This window comes from Euphorbia lathyris, chromosome 5 (assembly GCF_963576675.1).
Source record: "Euphorbia lathyris chromosome 5, ddEupLath1.1, whole genome shotgun sequence".
Classification (NCBI taxonomy): Eukaryota; Viridiplantae; Streptophyta; class Magnoliopsida; order Malpighiales; family Euphorbiaceae; genus Euphorbia; species Euphorbia lathyris.
In genome coordinates, this window is record NC_088914.1 from 9,645,052 (window position 1) to 9,661,541 (window position 16,490).

General features: G+C 34.6%; 3 non-coding genes across 3 annotated transcripts; all 3 read right to left on the bottom strand.

The window, feature by feature from the left end:
* Nucleotides 1–3,126: 3,126 nt before the first annotated feature.
* Nucleotides 3,127–3,243, bottom strand: LOC136231751 (U5 spliceosomal RNA). Its single transcript, XR_010690115.1, has one exon. It is a non-coding gene; the product is annotated as a U5 spliceosomal RNA (small nuclear RNA).
* Nucleotides 3,244–7,590: 4,347 nt separating this feature from the next.
* On the bottom strand, nucleotides 7,591–7,708 carry LOC136231750 (U5 spliceosomal RNA). The gene has a single exon (XR_010690114.1). It is a non-coding gene; the product is annotated as a U5 spliceosomal RNA (small nuclear RNA).
* Nucleotides 7,709–10,032: 2,324 nt separating this feature from the next.
* LOC136231744 (U5 spliceosomal RNA) lies at nucleotides 10,033–10,149 on the bottom strand. Its single transcript, XR_010690109.1, has one exon. It is a non-coding gene; the product is annotated as a U5 spliceosomal RNA (small nuclear RNA).
* Between the last annotated feature and the right edge of the window lie 6,341 nt (nucleotides 10,150–16,490).

Below are 16,490 nucleotides of genomic sequence, written 5' to 3' on the forward strand. Positions count from 1 at the left end.
AATGGAAACCTTAATGGTTTTGTCTTTAGAACCTAGAGACAGAACCATTAAGGTTTTAATGGTCAAGAATTTCTGCTTTTGGAAAAAAAAGCAGTAATAAATATCACAAGAAGAGATGAAGTAGGTTGACAAAAAAACAAAAAGGGAAATGTACAATAATAAATGTAATAGAAAGTGGGTTGACAAATGAATAAAAAAGGAAATGGTGATCTTACCTTTTTGGAAGATCAGCAAGAAAGAAGAAGCTGCATTTTTCCTAAATGACCTCTTTTTTTTATTCATCTTTATTATTCTTCCATTAAGTGTTCATCACGTAAACATTTAGTATATAGATTTTATTCCGTCTTGAATTACTCAACCAAGAATTTACGACTAAAAATTAATTACTATCTTACAACTTGATTATTTCATATTTTTGCTATAACTCTATTAATACAATTAAACATTATTTCATTCATATTTAATCAAAGAAATAACATTCCTTTAATTAATAATGAACATCCTAATTAATCGGTTTAATCTTTATAACATGAACATTTAACCGATTATAGGGATTATATACATAATTTCAGTTTCCTTTTGCAAAACATTAATTTATTAAGTAACTATCCACAATAAAAAATATTCACGAAATAAATTGGCTTAAACTGGTGAAATCAGAAAAAACATGATAATTTATCCCGAACAAAATGGGAATCTACACAGTTTTTATTTTTTGGGTTTTGTTATGTTGTTGTATTGTAAATCTTCGAGTAAAAACTAAGTCTTTTTTATAGATATTGCTAGCACAACTCCGTTAGAAGCATGGCCTCCAGAAATTTTGCTTGAAATTTTTATGGCATGTCCTCCTCCTCTTGAGGAACCAAGATTCAACCTTAGAATGTGGGTTGGAGTCAGTTAGGGCTGTTGAAAAAATAATTTTCAAATAGACACGTTTTTTGCAACCTTGTGCACATTTGTTAGAAAAATGTGCATATCTCCTTTAATACAATTCCGTTTTGGCTCCATAAGTAGTCTCTACACTCATAACAAGCTAAGAAACCAGGACTCCAACATAGCTCATCATGAATCTTTCATCTTCCAGTTCGAAAAATCAAATCCCCAAAAACGTGATACTGGAAAATAAGCACTAAATGACTTCCTCTTTTTCCAACTCTCTTAAAAACTCTGTTTTTTATTCTCACTTATATTTTATAACTTGAGGGATCAATAAATCATAATTTTGTTATTCTCATTATTGAAACTAAATTATTCTCCATGTTAACCCAAAAATGACACGAATATTTAAAAAAAAAAATTATTATCTTATGTTTTTACATGTCACTTTCCTATATTGTTATGAACACATTAATCATTTGCAAACTCTATAGAATTAGGAATTCTCACATGCACCTTAATGAGCAAGTGAATTTGCTCATTCACTGTTAGATATAGGCGTATTAAATCTAAGTCTCAAGATGCTTTGACTCTCCACCTTAAGATGCTAATAAGCCTAGATCTAACGGTGAATGAGCAAATTCTACATGCTCATTAAGGTGCATGTGATCAAAATTGCTACAAAATTATTGTTATCACTTTTTTAGGGTTAAATGCATCATTGGTCACTGAATTTATATGGTTATCTCAAAATTGTCACTAAACTTCAATTTGTCTCAATAAAATCACTTAACTTTGAGTTTTGTCTCAATTAGGTCACTTTAGTAATTTCAATGATTAAAAAACATTCAAATTGATGAAATAAGTGACGCATCAGCATGAACGAACTTAGATCTCTGACTGAAACGACACATGACATCCACGTATACGCCACTTGGCTATTACGTGTTGGTTATTTTTATGAAAAAAAAATAAAATTTAGCTTTTTTTTCATAAAAATAACCAACATGTGGCTATCACGTTTCGTTTTGGTCTGAGATCTGAGTTGACTCATATTGACGTGTCACCAATGTCATTATTTCGATGTTTTTAACCATTGAAATCGACGGAGTGACCTAATTGAGACAAAACTCAAAGTTGAGTGATTTGATTGAGACAAATTGAAGTTGAGTGACCATTTTAAGACAACAATGCAAGTTCAGTGACCAATTGTGCATTTAACTCCACTTTTTTATATTGTTATAAACACATTAATCATTTGCAAACGACTCGAAACTTCTATATTTGTTATTTGGACACAACACATTAATCATTTACAAACACAAATTACATAACCCTCCAACATAATATTATTATTGTTAATATATTAATCTAGAACTGATAAAATATTAAAATTAAAGGGATGAGGTGCAAAAATACCCCTAATGTTTACAGTCATGGGTAATTTTACCCCTAACGTTTAAAATGGTGCAGTTTTACCCCTAACATTGACAGTGGAGAGCAATTTTACCCCTGACGTTGTCAAGTTTGGTCAATTTTAGAAATAATTAATCAAACTGTCTTTTCGGCCATGAAACTTGTCATCAGCACATTTTATCACTTATTAGTGACAGATCATAAACATATGACTAAACGTGAAAAAAAGGTTAAAAAAATTATAAAAAAAATATACTGTCTATTTTACGAGTGAGACAAAAAAAATTAAAAAATTTCGCTGAATTAATAAATATTAACCTCCAATTCTATTATTGAATCACAGAAAATGACATTTTTTTAAAGAAACTGATATGCAATTAGTGCAGAATAAAAAACAAAATATTTGTGTTTTATAATAACGTCTAAAATTGATCCAACTTGACAACGTTATGGGTAAAATGGCTCTTAGCTGCCAACGTTAAGATAAAATTACACCATTTTAAACGGTAAAATTGCACAATTCTAGATGTTAGAGGTAGAAGTAAAATTGGCAACCGGTATAAGTAAAATTGTGGATGCCAATATTAGGGTAAAATTCATCCAAAAATAAATATACAATATCCTTCAATATTTTCAAACATTAAACATATATTTTTAAAACAAATAGTTTACTGAGAATCTAATCCAAAATTAATACCAACCCAATAATTTTTTTTTTATAATCTATACTAACCCAATAATTAATTTGACAATGGATATAATTTATTCTACTGAGAAGAAAGCAAGCGAATAGAGGGCAGAATAGACAAATTTGAACTATATTTAGTGTGGACCAACCCCAGAAAGAGGAAGGCCCTACAAAAATAGGCGTATGCCGCTATTTGCGGCGCGCACACGGTATTCTTTAGTAAAAGGCGAAAGAATAGTTCGCTTTGTGCTCACCGCGCGGCTGCGTGCTTCAGTAAATCATTCACTCGCTGGTTTATACTCAAATGTTGGACTGCTAATGTTTATTTTATTCGATGTGGGATCTCAGGGTGAGCATCGGTTCGGTTACAAACCGAACCGAACTGTCGATTAACCGAGCCGAAATTTGCTATATTTTCATAACCGAACCGAATAAGTTTAGTAACCGAATTTGATTTAACCGAAAAATTTCGGTTCGGTTCGGTTAATTAGTTTTCAAATAATATTCTTGTACAAAAGTTACAATTGAATAAATTAAAGGCTACTAAACCAGAATATATATATACAAAGATAAAAGTGTATTTTTTAGGGTTGGACTTTTTATTTATATATATATAAAGATAAAATTATATATTTTTATATGTATATATGAAGTTCGGTTCAGTTATCGGTTACACCGATATATTTTTTCAATAACCGAACCGATAACCGATTACCAAATTAGGGTAAAATTAAAACCGAACCGAACCAGAATGTTAAAATAATCGAACCAAACTAAAATTTCGGTTTGGTAATTGGTTACCGGTTATTTTGCTCACCCAGATCTCACCTTCCACTATTTCTGAACTTCAACTATTTAACATCTAAATTAATCATAAAAGTGAAAAAAGTTGGTAACAAAAATTAATTTACTTCAAATCGAAATTTAGATATCAACTCAACCTTAAAGTTAGAATATTTAATAAAATAGTTCAAATTTGACATGTTCAGATATTAAAACTGGTTATATTTAGGTTAATTTATCAAATAGTACTGATTCCCGAGCTGAATTAATATCTAAATTTCGATTTCGGTTAAACTGATTATGTCTGTTAATTTAAGGAGTATTTTGACTCTTAATTCGATTCTTCATCAAGGACCTGGCTTCTATTTTGAAGTAATGGTGAAAAATAAAGGGAACCCCAACAGCTTTTTATGTCCCAAATACCTTGTGATATCAACACCAATATTTGTAATTGTTGTTCTTTTCTGAACATAAGATAATCTTTCACTACTTAATAAGACTTGTTTATGGGTTGGATCCGATTTAATCAAATTTTAGACTAATTTATCTTGTCCAAGCCGAACTTATAATATATTTATATCACAGTTGGAGTCGACCAAGTTAAGGAAACGAATTCCAAATCTAGCACATCAAAATAATACATTTACATTAAAAAAAATAAATTTAAAATATAGTTGTGAATAATAAAAATACAGCAAAATAATTGCAAATCTTGATGTGTGTGTATATACTTGGCAACAACCCAACTAAGGAAGGGAAAATCTCTTTTCTTCTTAACTTCTCCTCACCCAGAATGGGCATATATTTCACTAGATGCAACTGATTCTACGACACCAATCTTCTCCATAATAAATTTATTTCAACCCCACGAAGCGATAAAAGGGTAAAGAATGGCTAACTCATTTCCCGAACCCCGAGCTCCTGCCGAAGCTAAAAGCAAACTTGAGGACTATCTCACCTCATTTGGGAAGCGAATGCATAGTGTCACGGCCCGCCTAAAACCATCCGAGGGAAGGCCCGAGCCAGATGCCCAAAGGGCTAAGAGAAAAGAGCCAGGGGCAAAACGGTCATTTTCCTGTTCATCGGGACATTGCGGGACATGCCGGTGGACACCAAGGACATCGGGCCAATCTTATGTGCAGCGGTGCACAAGACAGCCGGGCAGCGGGCCCGTGCCTGCCGGGGGCCAATTTGGCCAAGAGATGTTCCCCCCTATAGTGTGTCTTATACCAACTTGAGACAGACTATCGGTGGACATTGCCAAGCTCCACACACCACATGTTTTCCTAAGGTATGTCTAGACGATTCCAAATGTCTTCATATTTGGTATATGGTTCCTTGGGATCTTTATGGAGTTATGTGCACAAGGAAGTGCGGGACAAATATTAATGGCAAGAAAAATTGCCATGGTGGAAAAGTACGGGCTTGAGCTGGAGCCGTCGGGCTCGTGTGCGTGCCAGCAGGCACACTTAACCTCTGTTCGTGCGGGGCAAGCAGGAAGCAGACCCAGGGACTGCAAGGAGCTGCGAGAGACTTCCCCCATTGAACTTCAGTTTGCGGAGCTACGGGCCTAGAAAATTCCAGACGGGCCCAGAGCGTGCCAGAACGGGCCAGAATCATCCGGAACGTGCCAGATTCGTGCGGAAGGTGTCGAAACGTGCCGGAACGTGTCGGAATAGCTCGGAAGGTACGGAAAATATTCCGGAATGTGCGGGAATGGTCCGTGAAGCTTCTAGGGACAATGGAGAAATGTCCCAACTCTTCTTTATCTTTCTTATTTGTTCTTATTCTAGATTTTTCTAGGATTTTTATTGTGTAAAGTATTCTAGAACCTTCCTAGGTTGCCTATAAATAGGGGGAAGGGGGGTTCATTTGTACATAACACATGACACAAGACACAAGAGTGTAAGCAAGTGTGAGTGCTTCTTTGTGATCAATCCTTTGTAAGGCATTCTTTCTTAATAAAGAGTGTTTTCCTCACTTAGCATTTGTGCAAGATCCTGATTTTTCGCTGCGATAATTTGCCTAGCGTACGAGCTAGCAATCGAGGGTAAGGCTGAACTAGTAATAGGGGAGAAATTACTAGTGCCGCACGGTCGACAGATAGTCAAGAGGCTGTGTCCGTGACAATAGGCACCCGTTTTTAGAGAGTCAAGTTCAAGAACTTGACTTGGAGGGGGTTTCGCTAGAAAAGCTCGAGAGGAGTATCGATCTCATGAAAAGTCTCTTCTAGAACCATGAAAGAGAAGGCATTTTTTCGGCCAAAGATGCTCCAACCAAATTTGACCATGGGCCTTCGGGAACATTACCATGCCATAAAATTGGATTTGCAAAAAAGATCATATGATTTATGCAGACCATTTTATATTACGGGCTTGTGTAGACCCGGTCAAACCTTAAATACACATGTCTAATTTGGATCTATTCAAGACGGATTGGACATGCATATGCCCATAAAAACAGGTCTATATAGACATTCTACCTAATTTAACACTCGTATATACATATAAAATATAGATACTAACAAAAATAATGAATGTATCAAACATATTATATTAGGAAAAAATTTACATTAACCTTGTAGTAATACTCCCTACCAATCAATCCACGTCGCATATATATATTTTTTCCATTACACCAATCATCTTCCATATAATGGTAGGTAAAACGATTTTCATTGGTCGGGTGTATTACTCCGGGAGTACTGTAAAATTTCTCATTATATTAGACCATCTCCATGTATGTGGATTGCTAATACTTAGGGGTTATTAAAATTAATATTTTATTGTATAAAATTTGAGCAAACTTGCCATTGTGCTATATATAGTTTATCCGAATTTTTGGTTCAAGATTCGTTGGGCACTTTTAGATAAATCATCTTCCAATTAAAACTTTAGTTGTGTACTCTAGGACTTGAACTCGAAATCTAGATTAAGCAACTTGTGACCCCTTAATCATTTATAGTTTGTCCGATTTCTTGATTCGAGACTCGTCAGTCACTCTTTAAATTAATCATCTTCCAATTAAAACTTTAGTTATATATGTCAGGACTTAAACTCGGAATCTTAGATTAAACGACTTATGGCCCTTAATCACTCAAATAAACCTTAATTGATCCTACATGTAGTTTTTATTGTATGTTTTTCATATTCTGTCACGTTCTCAATTTATTTATTTAGTGACATCTTATAACTAATGAATTATATATACAGTTGGAAAACCCCAATAGTACCAATTTTTGGTACATCTTTTAGATGGAAAAACTAAAAAATATACATTAACACTTTTAATTACATATATATTTGTAAAAGTTAATTTTTATATAATTTATAAAAATATATTTTTTATTATGGTGAAACTCTTAGCCTAGTGGTTGAAAGCTTACCTATGTCCTAAGAGGTTATGAGTTCGAATCACATTCGGGACTAATGGGGATTTTTCGTTCGAATCACATTCGGAACTAATGGGGATTTTTCTTTCTTTTTTAATGTAAGCGCATTGTGGAGGTCATGATTTCGAATCACATTGTGGAGGTCATGATTTCGAATCACATCCGGAACTAGTGGAGATTTCTTCTTCTTTAATGTAAACGCACGCAAATTTTTAAAAATATATATATATTTTTTATTAGAAAGTTTTAAAATTTATTCTTATTAATCAAATAACTCAAATTTCTTTTCTTTTAAAGTGAATTTTTTTAAAAAAAATTATTGTACTAAATATATCAAAAAAAATTCCCCGCAAGGAAAAAAGGAACTCAAACAAGAGGCAGAATCAAACAAATCAGTATGAAAGACAACTTAATTTAGAACTGAACTGGTGTGGACAATCCCCAAAGGGAGGAAAGCCCTCCAAAAATAGGCGTATGCCGCTATTTGCGGCGCGCACACGGTATTCTTTAGTAAAAGGCGAAAGAATAGTTCGCTTTGTGCTCACCGCGCGGCTGCGTGCTTCTTCAAGTCTTTCACTTTGCTGTTTTATAGTCACTTGTTCACTGCTCGCGTTTCATTTTCCCGATGTGGGATGTTGGAGATCTAAACGCTTCTACCTTTATCTTTATGTTTTGTGCCTCTAGCTTTTTGCTGATTCAATCCCGTCCCAAGGCTTATTTATTCACACCTCTACTACTATCATTCTATCATATTCTTATAGCAATTTAAAATTGTAATCAATTTTCTTCTCTCTTTAACTTCAATTATTTAACATCCCAATTGGGTAAATTTACACTCATAGAGACTTAACTTTGTTATTATTATATTATGGTTACTCGATTCAAAACCTAACATACAAGTCACTCAACTTTACTTTTATTATGGTTATTTGTAAAAGTAAAAGACATCCAAAATAATTACTGAGGATTTCAAAATACAAAACCGTAAGAATTAAAGTTGTTTAGAACCACATTTAAAACACGTTTGACATTGCTTTCTCAATCCCTAAAACTGGAAAAGCTGTTTCAGTAGCTTTTGGTGAAAATAACTTTCACAACTTATTAGTAAAACTGATATTAAAAAAATTTAGACAAAAATACCCCTATATATAATCGAATATGTATATTTTTTTTTTATTTTTTAATCCTGATTTTTAAAACTTTGATATGTGTTTATCAAAAAAAATTATTAGCTTTTTCGGCAACATTTTTTTCCACAGTAAATTTTGTTGGTCACATCAATATCAAACTAGCCCTTACTATGGAACCGCGTTTTCGAAAATTATAAATTATCATTTTCAGAGTTTTCTCTCTACATAGTCATTTTATCTTTCTTAACTAAACAATATCTAAATAACCTCAAAATTAAAAAGTTCAATAATTAACGTTGTTTTGAATATTATTTTCATCATTTATACAATTGAGTATTAAAATAGAATTTTATTTGCCCCATCTCAATTGTACATAAAAGTGAAGGATCCCAATGCTCACAGGAACAAGAGCTATATTTCACTAAAAGTTTCAATTTCAAAGCAATGTTAGAAAAACTAAAGAGAAACTCGAGCTTTTATGTCAGGAATTATTGGGTTCGTGTTTGTTGTATTTGTGTCGAGTTAATTTTCGGATTAGTGTCAAATGAATTAATTCTAACCCATCCAAAAACTTTCGTATCGTAAACTTGTTAACTTAATTGGGTTACTATCGCATCTCGTATTTTCGGATCACATATTTATTATGTACATATGTTAATAGTGACTTTTAAAAATATAAGAGGATATCTTTCAAAAAAAAATATATATATAAGGATATAATAAGATTTAATGTTATTTTTGGATTAGTATTTTAACACTAATTATCCAAAAGTCTGATACTATCATATTGTCGGTCATGTAATGTGTTTACATGACACATTTTATTTTACTATCTTTATTAGAGTCTAGAGATGACCGTAAAAACAAAAGAGAATATAATAATTATTTTAAAGCTTAAAGCATTATTTGGCCCATGACCTATCCAAAATTGTGTCATTTAGCCCTTAACCTATTATTTGGTCACATTTGGCCCTTGACTTATTCCATTTAGTGAAATTTCACCCAAATTGTATGAATACTTAATGGAATCGTTATCTCATTGATAAGTAACGATATTTTGACACTTAAACTTGAAACGTGATATTTCTTAGAGTTTTATTTTCCACATTATGTGGAAATAATTAATTAGATGAAAAAAAGAAAAAAAGAAAAACAAATCTTAAGCTAAAATCTATTAAGTTCAAGTGTCAAAATATCGCTGCTTATCAATGAGATAATGATTCGGTTAAGTTTGAGTCCAAATTGGGTAAAAGTTCGCCAATTTGGGATAGATCAGTGGCCAAATATGACCAAATAATAGGGCATGAGTCAAATGATAAAATTTTGGATAGATCAGGGACCAAATAGTGCTTTAAGACTTATATATTTATGTCACTTCATATCATTTTCGAATTAGCATGCTTAACCAAAAAAAATGTTGTGTGTCAATTTCGTATCAACACAAATCTACATCGATTTCGTGTAATCAGATCGTGTAATCAAACCTTTAAGCACATAAACCAATTTACTCAAATCAATTAAGTTTAGTTAGTTGCATTATATAGAATTAGGCTCCTTTCCAAACATAACCAAAATTTTATTATTAAAAAAAAATTAGGCTTTAATTAATTAAAATCGTTCTGATTTTCCAAGTGAACAGGCACCAATCTATAATTTTGCGAAGTCGCATGATTCAATTCATTAGCAGAAAATGAAATTCAACTACCATTGTAGACCAAAATAAATTTAAACTAGACTTAGTGTGGACCATCCCCAGAAAGAAGAGGGCCCTCCAAAAATAGGCGTATGCCACTATCTGCGGCGAGCACACGGTATTCTTTAGTAAAAGGCGAAAGAATAGTTCGCTTTGTGCTCACCGCGCGGCTGCGTGATGTTTGAAGTTATTCACTCACTTTTTTATAGGTAGCTTGTGGCCTGCTACTTTAGTTTTTATACGATGTGGGATATGAGAGAGTTATGATTTATTCATTGTCTATGTACTTCCCTTTTGCGAATTTATTCATTTCATCCTTTCTCTCTTCATCTCTATTTAAATTCATAATATATATTTATTTATTTTCTGAGCTCAAACTCGTTTAACAACTCAATTAAACATAAAAAAAAGGCTCCAAATTCATATGCACCAGTATTCAATTCCAATATTGAACGGAAACAGGAAATATTGAAAATTATGATTCTTGGGTTGCGGGCGGAGAAAGAGCGGACGTGGGGACTCGGGTCGGGGCGAGGTTCCTGTTGATAAAGCGAACCTAACCGGTAAAACCATATCTGTCTGACTATCAATTAAAAAAAATACTAAATAAACTTTATGGTTTGGCAAAACAAATTCACGTAATTAAATGTCCACATGGTTTCGGATGTTTATAATAAAAAGGTAAAAAACAAAACTTTCCAATAAGGTGATTTGATATGAAAATTGGTTTTACCAATTGGGGCTAAAGATCTAAAGTTAGGCAAGTGGTCACCTAATTGGGAAGGACCGTTCCAAGTTCATAAAGTCTTATCGGGCAATGTGTATTGGCTAAAAGGCCTAGACAGTGAGCCTCATCGGAGATACATTGATGGGAGATACTTGAAAAAGTATTTTCAAACAATGAGGGACATAGTGAATGTGGGAACGAATAACACATAAAAATGCACGAAACTGGACATGACATTCGATGAGGTACTAAGTACTATTTTTTTTTTTTTTTGTTATCATCATTTTTTTTACTGTTAGTTTTTCTTGTTGACATTATTTAGCATCATTGGCATAATTAGTATGCTAGAATATAATCCAAGCATTTACTAAAAATAAAAATATAGAAGTGTAATGATAAAAGAGCTGTGAAAAAAATAATAATAATAAAGCAATCGCTAAAACACGCGATGAAAATATACCGGGAATAAGTAAAAATAAATCAAGGTGCTAGGGGAGAAGATAACAATGAAGTGATGTCGGCTCGAGATTCACGGTGCCACTCATCACAAATGGCCATGGTTGCCCGGCGGTGCGCCTCGCCCTCCTCGTGCCAAGTCCACATCAAAGCCACTTGACTAGTCAATTGATCCTTTTCTTTTCGCATTTCGACTTGAATCTGCCTCAAAGTGTTCCTATAATCAACCTCGGACCTCACCAACTCATCACACTCGGCTCTTATCACAACCATTTCTTGCTCCAATTCTGCCAATCGAGTCCTCTTGACCCGAAGAGCCTCTATCCACTCTTGATCCTGTGTTTGATCTTCTTGAAGCTTGGCATATTGCTCCTTGTACTTATTAACTTCAGCTAAACCAGTTTTGCTTTGAAAAGATAATTGAGCTGCCAACCTGTTTCTCTCGGAATAATAACCGAAAGCAGAAATCATCTTATCCTTGAAAGTGGTCAAAGTAGCAGCCTCAACTGGATCGGTGCTCGCCGAGATCAACACGAAAAAGCTAGTCGTGGCCCTCTCCATTTGATCTCCCTTCCAACTGCTCAACCAAATCGCCATCAAATCCGAGATAACATCGTAAGCGTCACAGATGGTACCCAAACTCAAAGACATCGGGGGGGCATGTTTTGTCATAAACGAGAGATCCATATTATCAAATGGATTCTCGATTTGAAGCTCAATCGGATCAAGACGAACATCGATCAAACACGATTCCTGAAGAAAAAATGGCAATTCAATTAAATCCAACAATGAGCAGCTTAAATTAACATCGAATATAGAGTTGCAAATCTGCTAACGGTCTTAAATTTTCAGCAGCATTTTTTGGATGCAAATCTTTATTTTTCAAGAAAGATGAGCCAAATCAATTTTGCAATTCGGATCAATCGTAATGCAAATAAAAATAGCAGCAACTATGCCTAGTTGAAGCAGCAAAAATCTGACTGCAAAAAATTCAGCTTAAGTTGAAAAAACAAATACCAGACATAAACGTTTTTTCGGCATCAACAAGCACAACACAATCAACAAAATTTCAGCATCACAGAGCATTTTTTATCTAAGCCGAAACTTGCATAAACATGACATCATAAAAAATAAAGCAGATTTCGGCATATGCAAGTTTAGTTCGGGTAGTTTTCGTGTCACAAATAAAATCTGACGAAAGCATATGAGCGTAGCTTCATCAACATTGCCAATGCCAGTATTTTTTCACAACAAATAAAAAAAATTATGGATTAAAAATCAAGAGCATCAGGAAATATCAACAGCAAATTTTAATTCAATCAACACGACCAACAATGCTGTCTAATAAGCTTAAGAAGAAGTGAGTGAGAAGATGAAGTCAAAAATTTAGAAACACTAAAAACAAAGGACCAACTTGTGAAGGATGTGAGTTGAGCAAAATATTTAGCGAGGAAGAACTCGAAAGAAGAGTCCTTGTCGGGGGTTGCATCAGTGAGGAATCAGCAGCAATAGAACTGAAAGTGAAGGTCGGAGAAGTCGACAATGTGTTGATGTCACTGAGGCTCGAGACTCCTTTGATATCAACATCTTCATTTTTTTCTCCTTTCTGCATCTTCATGAGACACCCATCATCATAAACCAAAAATGAACCCTCACTTGGTTCGTTTTCCATCTTAGGAATCCCGGGGTCAGCTCCTTCGATCCCCTCTCCTTCATTGACCTTTTCTTCCACCCGTTCATCACTTTCCACCTCCTCTTCATCCTCACATTCCTCATTCATATGAGCATAAATCACCGGAAAATCGATTAGCATTTCTTCCTCGTTGATCAAGGTCCTAGGGGTCATTTTCACTCTATTACCTTTAGGAGTCGGCTCATCTTCAGTCATGCCGATAGGATTGGTGTCGGTGTTATGGAAACCAAGACCAACCCTATGGTTTCATCCCGAGCGCCTTGTATTCCTATCGTAAATCGGCCCACCCGATGTCACCTTTGTAATTTGGTCTGCGGGATTGGAAAATTTTGTCATTACAGGCCATGAAGTCCTCAATACCTCTCCCGAACTTCCACTTCCATCTACCAAAAGCAAATAAAAGAAAAAATTTAGAAGAGAAGGATGAAATTGAAAAATTGAAAAAGTCAAAAAAGAAAAAATGATAAAAAGAGAAAATTAAAAGCAAGAAACAAAATAAGGAAAATAAAAAGAGCTTAAGAGTTTAAAAGTTCACAAATGGGAGGCATACACGAGTTAAAAACAATGCTCCACCAAGAATCAAAGCTTGGATGATCCGAATAAAGAAAAATTATCCTGTGGGATCTCTCCACACCCGTCTCAGCCTCTGCAAGAGAAGCCGAGATGTCATCCTCGCTTGCACCGTGCCTCTCTTGACTAGAAGGAAATGGAAAAGGCCCAGGAATGCCTTGGAATAAGCCAAACTGTCGATCCCATAAACAATGAGCATATAAGACCATCTTAGTAGCCAGTGTTCTTGAACTTCGAGTCTTAGATGTGCCGTGATGCAGCTTTCGTGTCAAGCAAAATAGTTTCCATCACTGGTAATCTTCTTAACCAGCAGCATGAAAGAAAGTCCTGACACACGGGGCGAGTATGAATAATCCCGAGTTGAGCAAATAAGAAAGTCGTTGAGAGTGAAGGGATCCTAGTTCGGAAATAGCACAACACTTCTTTCAAACTCAAGTTAGAGGAGTGGTAGCACATGTCAATCCCGAGAAATTGTGACTCAGGCCTGTAATTTCCTATTGACAAATGAGGGAAATAAGCATAGAGCCAAAGCTGGAAGAGCCACAAGCCGCATTTCAACTTAGAAAATGGATGATTTGTCACCGCAATGGACAAACGATGATAAGTGTTTGCCAGTAGCATCATTCCTAAGGCGAGTTTCTGCCCCATCGCCAAGGCTTTAATAATCACGAGCACTTCCAAAGTCGGAGAACATCCTATGTGCTCAAAAACCCATTGGCTCAAGAGAATCCAAATAAAAACCAGGTGATCATCTTCAGTAAAATTTTCCTTATTTACAAGATTGGTTATCATGGCCACATAGGTTCTCGAACCCTTTCCTGTCACATTCGGGAAAGCTCCACATGTAACCCTACATGGAACTTCATCGCCAAAAATCGGCAGCCCAGTAATTGCCACCATATCTCTCAAGGTAATAGACATAGGCCTGAGAGGTAAAATCAAAGAGTTGCAATGAGACAACCAAAAATTCAGAGCCCCCTCCAATACTGTGGCAGTTATGGTAATCTCATGAAGCGATAAATAAACGAGACCGGATATTCCCATACGTTCCCAAGTGGTTGAATAAGTACCTTCGATCCTCTTAATGAGATTATTCCACTCTTTAAAGTAGCGAGGAAAAACGAGGGACTTCTTGGTTGGATGGAGCTCTCGAGTATTGGCGTTTAAAGCCAAATCCTAATCACTTGCAAGTGGAAACGGAGGAGGCAGCAGTGTATCAGACTCAGCCGTGGGTCCACACGACATAAGCATGTCCTGCAAATTGGAAAAAGAAGTTTCAATAGAGTATCGAAAGAAAAAAAACTTCAATCACACAATTTGCAAATTTGCAACATCAATGTTCATACGAATTTTACCCTGGTGAGTTTTATCCTCTTGCAAAGCCATGAGCCGAAAGAAATCATACAAGCACGCGATGAGGAAGTTGTTACGAATATGATCAAACTCGGCAAAATGCGGCTTGCAACCTCATTCATTTGCGGTTTTTACTAAATGATTATCATCAAGTTTATAAAATCATTACGAGAGAGGATTCAAGCAAGAATTAGAGAATAAAAAAAGTGAAAACTGAGGAATGTTGGTCGAGTTCCTGCCATCAATGGAGGAAATCGACAATATCAATTTTTTCAAATCATTTTGTTCCAAATCAGTTCCTAAAGTCATATACATAACATAAACACCACCAACACCTTCAAATTCGGATTTCACGAACTCAAAACAGCCATACCTGAATCTCCATTTTTTCGCAAATATTGAAGCCAAAAACCAACAATCACACATGCAAATCCAATTTCTAGCTTCCCACTATGATCCTATAAGCCTAATCACAGATTTCCATAAGAAAAAGTAAAGAGATTATCAAAACCCGAAATGGGTATCCATAGCCATCTTTTTCACAAGTTCAAGTTTCTCAAACTATGAAGTTTCATGGAAAATAAGTAAATAAAGAGGCAAAAGAAGAAGAACTTACCCATTTATGATTGATTCTTGGTCTTGAAGGTTAAAATCGTCTTGCCTAGAGGTTAGATGAGTTTTTCGATTTGCTGGGTTTGGGGGCAAGAGAGAGACGCATTTGAGTGAAAAGAGAAGAAGAGGAGGTAGTTAGGTGGAAGAGTTCTATTTAGAGAAGGAAAGGTTTAAGTGAAAATGTTGAAGAATTTGTGGCCAAATTTTTGAAATTAGAAAGTTGAGGGTTTAATTTTTAAAGACTTATTTTATGTGCAAAAATTCTTTTCCAAATCCTTTACACATAAAATAAGGGGGCAAATGTTGAGGGGTAATTTAATTTTTGTGTTTTTAACATAGGTTATAATTTTTACTGTAAATTTATTTTGCAACAAGATAAAAATGTGATAAAAATAATAAATAATATCAAAGATTATTATCAAAAAAATAAAACAGAAATAAAAAAGAAAAAGAAAAAGAAATAATAAAAAGCAGGGGAAAAGTTGCACAATTTTTTCAGCAACTCGTCGAGCAACTTCGACGACCAAAAAGGACCCCGAAACAGTGAAATATCGGACGACTAGTATTTTTCTCAGAAATTTTGGGTGCCAGAATTAAAAAACAAAGCAAAATATAGTTGTAACGAAGCCGATGAAATTTTTCAAAGATCATTAGTGTTGAAAAACGGGTTGAACTTTTCTACAACTTTCTAGAACGTGTTTCATGGCCTCAACTCCACTTTTCTAGCTCATAACTCACCCATGTTCTTCCCTTAACTAATGGGAAGATAATGTGAATCATGGAGGAGAATTTTAAGGACCATTTACAGGACATTTATTGCTAAAAAATCTATAAATGGAGCTCAATTTCTTCGTTCTTATACCCCACTCAACTCAAAAAAAATAACACAACAAATCAATCTTCAAATCAATTTATCTATCAAATCTCTTGCCAAATTCGGTCACTTTATCAATCTTTAGGTTCTTAGAAATCATTCTTTATCATCTAATTAGTTTAAACAAGCTCTCAATTTCCAGAATTCATTCTTCAATCTCAAGTTCTTCAACAAAGCTTCCAATTTTCAGAAACTTCAAGTTCGAAATTCTCTTAGTTTACTCAATCA